At 37.2% G+C, this 12226-nt stretch overlaps 1 protein-coding gene across 15 annotated transcripts in view; it reads right to left on the bottom strand.

Moving 5' to 3' along the window:
• The window catches only part of DYM (dymeclin), a 344551-nt gene that overhangs the window by 207028 nt on the left and 125297 nt on the right, over window positions 1-12226 (bottom strand). The gene's annotated exons all lie outside the window — the stretch shown is intronic.

Below are 12226 nucleotides of genomic sequence, written 5' to 3' on the forward strand. Positions count from 1 at the left end.
CAAATGGACAAATCACCTTCGAAGAGTAGGAAATGGAGTCAAAGAACTAGCCCTAAAAATCAAATTGAATCCAGATGTTTTATAAGTTAGTCTACCAAGCCCTCCCAGTACAGACAATTCCCATATTACATAAATAGCTCCAAAGTATACAAGAGGTATATTTACACAACTCATCTGACAAGCCCTGAAAAATCTCCCTGATATAGAAACTGAAAAATGATTGCATTTAAAACAAGAAGGAAAAATGAAAACAGATTTTTAGATAGATTCAAACAAAAGCAGATGAAATCCTATTGAAAAATTTGTTAAAAGAACAAATGCATCATGATCGTGAAAGTTTTGTCTCTGAAATGCAAGAATTGTTCATCATTTTAGAAATCTATTAATTTACAGGTATACCTCAGATACTGCACGTTTGGTTCTAGACCACTGCAATAAAGTAAAGAGCATTGTGATAAAGTGGGTCAAATGAATTATTACCACTGCATAGAAGGTTATGTTTATACTATAGTGTAGTGTATTAAGTGTGCAATAACATTATATCTAAAAAGCCAATGTATATATACCTTACTTAAAAAATACTTTATTGCTAAAAAATGCTAAGTGTCATCTGAACTTTCTGCTAGTAGTAATAACTGATCACAGACCACCATGACAAATGTAACATTAATGAAAAAATTTGTAATATTGTGAAAATTACCAAAATCTGACACAGAGACACAAAGTGAGCAAATGTGGTTACAAAAATGAGATCAACAGGCCTGCTAGATGCAGGGTTGTCACAAACCTTTAAAAAAAAAAAAAAGGCAGTATCTGCAAAGCACAGGTATGCCTGTATTTCTAGTCTGTTTAAAAAGATGGAGGAAAAGATAATCTGGTCAATTTTTAAAATTAAACTTAAGATCTATTAAGAATTCTTATAAGATAGAAAAGTAACCTCTTTAGATTCTAAAGTCTATCTAATCCGAAATCCACAGTGGTTACACACACGGGAAGAACTCCCACCAATATCACCACCATCACTACATCACTACTGTACTACTGGTACTCTAAGCAAAAGTGTTTAAGGCAAAGAGGAAAAAAAAAAAAAAAAAAGACCTCCCCTCCCGCCCCCCCCCCCCCAAAAAAGGAAAAAAAAATTCATTATTTGCAAGCAATCTGTGCACTGTCCAATAGAGTAGCCACTAGCCACTGTGGGTACTGGGCACCTGAAATGTGGTTAATCCCAAATGCATTGTGTGTAAATATAAAACACTGAATTCAGAAGACGTAATACAAAAGTAAGAATTTCACACTAATTTTTAAATATTGATTACTTGTTGAAATTATAACACTTTGGACATACTACATTAAAGAGTACTGTTAAACTTCAACTGTTTCTTTTTACTTTTTTAATATGACTACTCGAAAGTTTTAAATTACATGTGTGGTTTGCATTTATGGCTCACATTTCTATCAAACAGAGTTATCTCATTTCTATCTTGATTCCTAGGACATCAAGAAAATCAACTGACACACTATTAGAACTAATAGATTTTGGTACAGTTCTAGGACTAAAAAAATAAAAAACCTGCCTACGCATGAGCAATAAATAACTACAAAATCCAATCACTATAGCAACCAGTCTAATAAAATCTTCAAGGATCAACACAAAAGAAATGTGTAGGATGTTGAGGCCGGTAACCACAGACCTTGAGACTGAAGGCCATTTAAGATCTGAATATAGAGGTACAATGTATTTCTGGTCAAAAAGGCAAGACCACAAAGGGTGCTGGGTTGTGCAGTTGGTTGAGCGTCTGACTCAGTTTCACCTCAGGCTGTGATCTCAGGGCTCAGAGTTTTAAGACTGAGTCCCATAATGGGCTCCACGCTGAGTGTGGAGTCTGCTTGAGTTTCTCTCTCCCTCTGCCTCTCCTGCTCAGGCTCACTCTCCTGCTCTCTCTCAAATAAATAAATAAATAAATAAATAAATAAATAAATAAAGATAGATAGATAGATAGATAGATAAATCTTTAACAAAAGGCAATAATGCAAAACTTCCCCTAAGTTAATCTAAAATTCAGTACAATCACTATCAAAATGCCAAGAGGAATTTATGTAATATTTTGTTATACAAAGCAAATAAAATGTTGCTGGATGTAAAAACATGTAAGAAACAGGTTTTAGGAAGAAGTAACCTGGTGAGGAATGCTCCTGATTAAACAGCAAGATTTTTATAAAATTAACATCATTTAAAAGTGAGAGACTGGCAGTAGACAAATTAGTTTGATGGACCAGAAATGAGTTCAAGTTCAGAACCACAGCCGGGGTGGCTCAGCGGTTTAGCGCCACCTTCAGCCCAGGGTGTGATCCTGGAGACCGGGGATTGAGTCCCACGTCGGGCTCCCTGTATTGGAGACTGCTTCTCCCTCGGCCTGTGTCTCTGCCTGTCTCTCTCTCTCTCTCTCTCTCTCTCTCTCTCTCTCTCTCTCTCTCTCTGTGTCTCATGAATAAATAAATAACATCTTAAAAAAAAAGAAGAAGAACTACATATATTTAAGAATTAATCTTATGATACAGGTAGTATTCCAAATCAGTGAGAAACAAACCAAAATTCTGGAAATGTCTTTGGGACAAGAGAGTTTAACCATTTCCCCAGTATTTAATTATAAAAGCATGTGCATAAACCTTGGGTAAGAAAGCCTTTTTCTTATGTAAGAAACAAAAATCAACTCTTTGAGGAACCTCCACACAGTTTTCCAGAGTGGTTGTACCATTTCACATTCCCACAAACAGTGCAAGAGGGTTCCCTTTTCTCCACATCCTCTCCAACATTTGTGGTTTCCTGCCTTGTTAATTTTCCCCATTCTCACTGGTGTGAGGTGGTATCTCATTGTGGTTTTGATTTGTATTTCCCTGATGGCAAGTGACACAGAGTCAATCGGAGAAGGACAAACATTATATGGTCTCATTCATTTGGGGAATATAAATAATAGTGAAAGGGAATATAGGGGAAGGGAGAAGAAACGGATAGGAAATATCAGAAAGGGAGACAGAACATGGAAGACTCCTAACTCTGGGAAACAAACTAGGGGTGGTGGAAGGGGAGGAGGGCGGGGGGTGGGGGTGACTGGGTGGTGGGCACTGAGGGGGGGCATTTGACGGGATGAGCACTGGGTGTTATTCTGTATGTTGGCAAATTGAACACCAATAAAAAATAAATGTATTTTTTAAAAAAAGAAACAAAAATCAAGAAGCTACAAAGAACAGTAAGTGGACTACTTAAAATATTAAATAGTTGGATGTGATTAAGTATATCCCAAATGAGTAAGAGAGAAGGAGAAAATATCTACAACATACAAAACAGAAGATGATATTTATTTTTTTAAAAAAGACTTCCTGTAAACCAGTAAAGCCAACAATGCAAAATAAAAGTGGGCACTAAAAATTCAAAACAATATAGAGAAATTAATGTAATAAGATCATCAAGAAAACAAAATTTTTTAAAGATTTATAACATGCATATTGATAATTGTATAATAGAAAATCACCAACAGTAAGAAACCCAAGTGGTACCAGATTTTGGAAGGATATTTGGCAGTTCTCATTCATGCCCCCATCAACCCAGGAATTGTTTTTGGTTTTTTTTCTTATACCAGAGACCACTTGAGCAGGCAAATAAAGAACCATGTACAGGAATGTTTAATAGTGTTTATAAATGTTAGAACAGAATCAATGTAGGTACTCACCAACTGTAAGTGGTTACGGCAGTTATGGTTTATCTATACTATGGAATACAATATGAGTTAAGATATCCGTGTATTAACAAGGAAATATCTCTAAGATATACTATTAAGTTAAAAAAATGCAAGCTGCAGAAAAACTGAGGTAATAACTTAAAAATTACTCACCTAAATCACATGTGTGTCTATAAATATTAAAAACAAAAACAAAAATCAGGAAGGACTCCCCAAAACAGACTGTTGACTATAGAGAACAGATGATCACCAGAGGGGAGATGTGTGGGGGGATGGGTGAAACAGAAGATGGGTATTGAAGAGTGCACTTGTCAAGATGGGTACTAAGCAACGTATAGAATGGCTGGATCACTATACTGCACACATAAAACTAATAAGACACTGTATGTTAACCATGCTGGAATAAAAATTAAAAACTTAAAAAAACCCAGGAAGGACAAAGTATACACTGTACTGGTTGCAGAAATCACCTCCAGCATGGAATTCAAGAAAGATTTCTGCTTTCTTTGTATAAATTTTCTGTAAGTAGAATTTAACCAATAATAACCAATAAATAACAACTAAATAGAACAAAGTAGATCCCACAGGTATGTGATTATGTAGAATACGGAAAAACCTCATCAATCTATCATTAAGTGAAAATGCAAATCACAGAAGAGTATATATACACACAAATAATTTTAAAAATAATAAATAAATAAAAATAAAATAATTTTTTAAAAAAACCATAAATATACATCCCTCTGCAGATAAATGCAGGTACAGGTGCCTGGCTCTTGATGGCAGGCAGCTCTGATCACAGGCAAAAGCAGTGAAGTGGCCTGAAGGGAGTCTTATTTCGTTCCTTATTCTTCTGACTCTTCTAGCATGGACAAATTCAAGCACAACTTTCAGTTAAAAACGTTGACAAAAGAAATGAGGAAAAGAAAGAAAATTCCCGGTCATCAGCCCCCCAAAATGTGATGTGGTGCACACTTAGGATATGGCCATTATTGTAAAAAAAAAAAAAAAAAAAAAAAAGGCACCTCCTGACAATTTTGGAGGGATAAACACAACACGTTAATGCTGATCAGACCTCTGATGGTGGCAATGGGCACGATATTTTAGTCTTTGTACTCGTCTAGTGTTATTGTTGTTTCTATTACTTATTACATTGGGCAGATGGCATTTGTAAATAACACTTTTGTTAAGGAAATTAAATGCTTTTGTAAAGAAATTTTAAATAGATGGCAAAATAAAATTAAGAAATGTTATTTTTCCTCAACTAACATAAGCAGATACTTTTCATTTCTTCTTTATACTGCCAACAATTCAATGTGAACATTTGTTCATTTTTAATATTTTACATTTTCTGTTGAACACACCATGGATACCTATCACTATATCATTTCTCACATAATTGTGGTCCTGCAAATCGCAGGAGCTGGGATTTCTGTGACTCACTGGAATGACTCACTATTAACTCTGAAGAAGCTGTTATGGGGGGGAAGGTAAACAGGCCTTCCTGCCCAAGTTTTTCCTAAAGGAGTATACAGGGAAGCTCAAAAAGCACAGCATATCCGGTATACACCTTGAGCACTGGTACAAGCAAAAGAGGCCCCGGAGGAGAAGTTAGTTGACGGATTTTTTTTTTTTTAATGTAGAAAACATTTTAAAATGATTGAAAACGACAGAAAAATTTCTGTTAAGCACTGTGCTCCCTGCTTTTCATTAGGAAAACTTGGATATCTGAATAAAAATTATCAACTAATAACTGATCACTATGCATCACAAATTTAAAATTATTCAAAACATGTTCACAATACAGTTGAGGGACTTGAAACATTTCATAAGAAAATCACAATCATTTAAGAAAGTACCACCAGAAGCCAAGTATTATTTGTTTTGGGACTGATTTGTTGTTTATCTTAACATTAGAAAAAATTTCCTTCTATTCAGAGTAGGCCCCGTGACTGTGTACCCCTACATCCACCACTTGTACATTCTAGGATTGCAAGCAAAGAAAAACACAATTAGGAAGTTCAATCTGCAAGAAAAATAATAATCACAAAGTGCTCTCCAAGGTAAAAGATAAGTGGTTTTTTTTTGTGTGTTTTGGAGTCTCTTCACAGCTGTGCATCTTCAGGACTAGAATTAAGAGCTGACTACTACCAGACAAATTTCACAAAATTCTAAGAACACAACTTCAGTCCCCCTGCCCCCCTCCCACACACACCTCAGGTCTCCCCAGGCAGACTGAGAAGCTGCATATAATGCTAGACAAACTCTTTGTCAAGAAGCTTGCACAGCCCAGCTCACCCCCAGCACACACAGCCTCCTCCCTTTCCCTGGTAAATATTACTGCAGTGCTGCCTTTCCTCATAGGGAGAAAGGAGGCAGCCTGCCATTGCCTACATTGTAGTTTAAACTGGCCCATAACATTGGACCAGAATTCTTCCAAAAGTTCGTTTCTTTTTGCTGATCCAAGCCTCTGATCTATGACCCAAGAATCTTAGTGGAATTGCATTTTCCTGTTGGCAAACAAAATTTCTCTCCACCAGAAAAATAAGGGAAAGTTACAGTATATTTCCTTCTGTTCTAAAAAAAGCAAATTAAGGATGGTCTCCCAAGAGCTTTAATTGTATCCCTCGGGTCTTCCAAATAAACTTCTAAAACTGATCTAACTAAACTAAAAAGTACTGAAATTAACTAAAAGAATATGCTGATTCAAATTTTTAAAAGTACTGACTCAAAATTATTTATCCTTAACAATAAAAATGCGAGGAAAATACAAAGTATGACAGACTGAAACATCAACAAAATAATCCGGGGGGGGGGGTGAACCTCTCATTTGAAAAAGTGTTGAACTCAAGATTAACTATTATTTTAAGACAATGAAATTAAGGTAAATTACTGTTTTTTATCTTACTAAACACACTATTTACCAAAGTAAAACTGATTTCTTATATCTAACAAATACATAACATTAATTATTTAGTTGGAACTATAAAAAAAAAAGTGATACTATACACTACCATCTGTGGTTATAAAAATATGCTTTACAGGGTCATATTCAGGGATTCCTGGGTGGCGCAGCGGTTTGGCGCCTGCCTTTGGCCCAGGGCGCGATCCTGGAGACCCGGGATCGAATCCCACGTCGGGCTCCCGGTGCATGGAGCCTGCTTCTCCCTCTGTCTGTGTCTCTGCCTCTCTCTCTCTCTGTGACTATCATAAATAAATAAATAAATAAATAAATAAATAAATAAATAAATAAATAAATAAATAAATCTCCCTCTGTCTGTGTCTCTGCCTCTCTCTCTGTGACTATCATAAATAAATAAATAAATAAATAAATAAATAAATAAATAAATAAATAAATAATAAAATAAAATAAAATAGTCATATTCATACATTTGGGCCTGTTATTATAACAAACCAGATATCAGTTAAGAATTAAGGAGAAGGCAGGTCAGCTATCAGAAATATGTATGAAAGTTCTGCTAGATACATTTCAATCAACACAGGTAAAAGACTATAATTAGTCAATAAGTACTTACTCAGCAAGTACCTATTAGGGTGAGGCTCTGTGCCAGGTACCAGAAGTACAAAGAATAAAAAAAAAAAATCCCACTTGACCTCTGAGGAAGTCAACAACAAAAAGGGGAGACAAGCACTCAAACAACTACAATACAATTTTAATTTTTAATTTCCATAATGGTTTAATAAATATATCTACCTCTTCAAACAACTGTGCTTTACCTATGTTATATGTAGTAAAATAGCAGGAAAAGATGATTTACCCATAAAGAAACTGAACAAACATTCCAGGGCAAACAGTGGGGCAAAGTCTGCTAATTGATCCTAATACCATGCTCCCTTTCCTCCTTTTTATTAATAAAATGCCCTAGAATTGGGCTGAGCAGGACTACATTTCCTGGTCTTTCTTATAGCACACTATGGTCATTTGACTAAATTTCAGCCCATGGGATATGACTGGCAGTAGCATATGCAGTTTTTAGGTCATATCCTCAAAAAGAAATTATTTACTCTTCACATCCTCACCCTTCCCCTGGGCTGGAACCACAGCGTATGGGAGACAGACAGATCCAACTCTTTCCATGAGGACACCACCCAAAGGGATGGCAAAACAAGATAGATAGAAGGAACTCTGGACCCTGGATGACCTCAGGAAGCAGACCTGCCTAGACCCCTGGACCAGCTTAGACTTTTATGCGACAGAAATGTACACCTTCTGTCTTGTTCAAGCCATTGGTATCTAAGCTCTATTTGAAGTCAAACCAATATCCTAACATAATTATGTGTTAGAACATTCCAGAATATCATTGCTTGGTTAGACATTTTTGTTTTTAACAAACAATAGTTTTTTTTTTAATTGTTTGCACATAATTCTTAATTGCTGTGCCCAACTCTGTCCTGACTGCCCATGCACTTGTATACATTCAAGTCACCATTTAGTAGGGCCTGCTACAGGCTGGGCAAAGTGCAAGAAACCAGACTGGACAACGATGAACCCAATGACACTGATGCCGCCCTATGCATGGAACTCACGGTCCAAAGGAGAAACGAATGTGAAACAGAGACCAGCATGGTGCACCCGGGTGGCTCAGCAGTGGAGCATCTGCCTTGGGCTCAGGGTGCAATCCCGGGGTCCTGGGATCGAGTCCCACATCAGGCTCCTCGCAGGGAGCCTGCTTCTCCCTCTGCCTATGTCTCTGCCTGTCTCTCATGAATAAATAAATTTTTAAAAAAGAAAAGAAACAGAGACAAGCAAATAAACTGTAATGAGTTTGTAGGGGGACAAAAAGAATTCTACCTAAACGTCAAGGTTGATCCTTGAAGAAAAAACACAGTCCAGCAATCTATCAATAATAGATTTATAGACTCCTTCTGAATTTACTACTCAACCAAAAATGCCATTCCACTTTCTCCTATTTCTTAATTTTCTTTCTTCTTCTACTTCCTTTCTAGCCTGGAAAACCGTTCAAGGTCCAAAGCACACCTGTCTGCTCTAATACACAAAGCAGAATGCAACTTTTCTGTCCTCTCCACTCTCACAGATGGTTACATCTTTCCCCATCTCCCCCTGCACCTACTATGTTACCCACGAGCAACACCTCCTGTGGACTCCCTGGCTGATTTGTTTTCATATTTTATATTCCTTACAAGGCTCTGACTTCTTTTGTTCCTTTACTTACTTCCTTTCACTTTGTTACTTCAGTTGCTTACCAAAGGATTTTTTTAAATTTTTTTAAATTTTTTTTTTTATTTATTTATGATAGTCAGAGAGAGAGAGAGAGAGAGAGAGAGAGAGAGAGGCAGAGACACAGGCAGAGGGAGAAGCAGGCTCCATGCACCGGGAGCCCGATGTGGGATTCGATCCCGGGTCTCCAGGATCGCGCCCTGGGCCAAAGGCAGGGGCCAAACCGCTGCGCCACCCAGGGACCCCCCAAAGGATATTTTAAAAGTGTATAAATAACACAGATTTTTATATTTGAGTCTTTTAAAAGTTTATAAACACAGATTTTATATTTGCTATTAAAGGAAAAGCTCACTATTTTTAAAGGTCTAAACGCTGTCAAAATCAACTTTAATCCCATATTTTAAATTATGTTACATTAATGCTGATGATGGTACTACAGGAGAGGTACTTTTTTTTTTTTTTTTTTAAAAGATTTACTTACTTATTTATGATAGACATAGAGAGAGAGGCAGAGACACATGAGGAGAGAGAAGCAGGCTCCATGCCGGGAGCCTAACGTGGGACTCGATCCCAGGACTCCAGGATCGTGCCCTGGGCCAAAGGCAGGCGCTAAACAGCTGAGCCACCCAGGAGGATCCCACCCAGGGATCCCCAGGAGAGGTACTTTTAAGACATTAGTGGTGGGACTGTAAATGGGTTTAACCTTTAAAGGACAACCTAAGCAAAGCACCTCACAAGCATCAAAACTATACAGACACGGGCACCTGGGTGGCTCAATTAAGCATCTGACTCTTGATTTCAGTTCAGGTCATGATTTCAGTGTTGTAAGATTGAGCCCCATGCTGGGCTCCATGTTGGGCATGGAGCCTGCTTACAATTCTCGCTCTCCCTTTCCCCTCTGCCCTTTCCCTACTCTCTCCCGCTTCTCTTTTTAAAAAGTGGGGGGAGGAACAGTGACTCTTTTTCTATGTAACCAACTTTATGTTAAGAAAACGTGATCTCTGGCAACAATTTCTTTTCATGTTAAAATGAACATAAAGCAGCAAGATATACAATCTTGAACTACAGCTGGTTATACTACAGTACTGGGGGTGGGGGAAAGGTCACTAATAGTTTCGGTTTTTTACATGTGTCTATATTCAAAGCCCTCTTAATATGACTATTAGTTCCTAAAACAATTTTGAGTCAAACTGAATTTTCTTAACACAAAACAACATGGTATTACTAACCCCATCATGTCTCCCAGGAGGAATGCTTTGACCATTTCAAAAAAGAGAAGAAAATCAATATACCATAAAGGAACAGAGGAAAATGTTTTAAAAACTGAAAGGTCAGTAAAGCGTCTTATTGACCTTTGTAGTTTGAAATCTGTTGGAATCTCTGATACATAATATAAGCCACATGGAATTTTTTCTTTCATATGGAACTTTTAAAAAAAGTTTTTTTCCTGGGACACCTGGGTGACCAGTCAGTTGAATATCTGACTCTTGATTTTGGCTCATGTCATGATCTCAGGATTGTGAGACTGAGCCCTGCATTGGGCTCTTCATTCTGCACAGAGTCTGCTTGAGATTTTCTCTCCCCTTCTCCCTTGTCCCCCCACAATTCTTTGTCTCTCTAAAATAAATAAAATCTTTTAAAAGTTTTTATTCTTTTAAGAAAATAGAACTGGGGCAGCCCAGATGGCTCAGCAGTTTAGCGTCGCCTTCAGCCCAGGGCGTGATCCTGGAGACCCGGGATCGAGTCCCAGGTTGGGCTCCCTGCATGGAGCCTGCTTCTCCCTCTGCCTGTGTCTCTGTCTCTCTCTCTGTCTCTCAAGAATAAATAAATAAAATCTTAAAAAAAAAAAAAAAGAAAAGAAAAGAAAATAGAACTGTTAAAATAATTTTAAAATCCACTGAAATAATTCCATATTTATGAAGATACCAGTTTTTGAAAAGGAAAAATGAAAGGTAATAGAATTGATGTGTCTTAGTGAAACTCCACAATCACACATCTCTGAAATATACACTTATGGGATCCTACCAATGCATCAGGCACTATATTAAAAATGCACTAAGCATAAAGAAAAATAAAATGAAATCTAGTTTCCACAGAGATAAATCCTATCTCATGCAAAGACATTAGGTAAATTAATTGTGATCCATGAAATAAGAAAGGGGCCCTGTGAGCTCAAAGGGCCAAGAGCCCTTCCTTCCATGACAGGTCCCTATGTGGTTCCCAGTAACTCCATTCCATTGGTCTCAATGTTTGCCCTAAAGCAGTGTTTCCCAAAACAATGCACTGATGACCAGAGGGATGGTTAAGTCTGACATTTAAAAAGAAATCTTCAGGAGGCCTTGGTGGCTCAGTGGTTGAGTGTCTGCCTTCAGCCTAGGGCATGATCCTGGAAGTCCCAGGATCGAGTCCCACATCCAGCTCCCTGCATGAAGCCTGTTTCTCTCTCTGCCTATGTCTCTGCCTTTCTCTATGTGTCTCTCATGAATAAATAAAATGTATTAAGAAAATATTCAACAGTTATGTACGTTATAAATATAAATAATTAGCATATCAATCTCAATTTTCAAAGACTTTACCATTTGGCATAAGGATGGAGTAAAAATATGCTTAAGATTTTGAAAAAATGAATCATTTTAAAATGAAATTAAGTAAATGAAAATTCAAGTTGTACTCACCTAACACAAAAATCAGTGGTTGCATAAATGTGGTTGAAGTCGGAAATACACATCACATTTCTAAGCATCTGGCAGGTACACCTCTATAGTATTCCCCCCTCTTCAAACCACTCTGTCCCCTCAACATCTGCCCATGATACTTCATCTGTAACCCCTTAGCACCCCTGCCACCCTTCCTTATGCTGGTGATGAGGCATTTCCAACAAACATAAAATGTAGGTGGGGGTGGCTCACTCCTTCCTGTTCTTACAGCATAAGGACACATTCCATGGTTTACTTAGTATGCTTAATTATCGAGGCTTAACTAAACTGACTCTCATAATCATCTATTTTAAAAATAAGAGAGTTATAAAACCGTTTTAGACTTTTGGCAAAGAAATCACATAGAATAAACAGTAAACATTCAAGTTATAAATGAACAATACCACAAAGGACAGCAGACCCAACTCTTCTACCTATGAGGCATTTTGTAAGATAAAAACAAATACAATACTTATCAGATCTCTGAAGAAAAATGCCTCCTCATCCACCACTACCAAGACTATGAAATACAGTTATATCCACCCTTCTTAACAGTGAGCATGACTATAAATATCTACTGTTCCTTGTGATAT

Source organism: Vulpes vulpes, chromosome 13, assembly GCF_048418805.1.
Source record: "Vulpes vulpes isolate BD-2025 chromosome 13, VulVul3, whole genome shotgun sequence".
In the NCBI taxonomy this organism is placed as follows: domain Eukaryota; kingdom Metazoa; phylum Chordata; class Mammalia; order Carnivora; family Canidae; genus Vulpes; species Vulpes vulpes.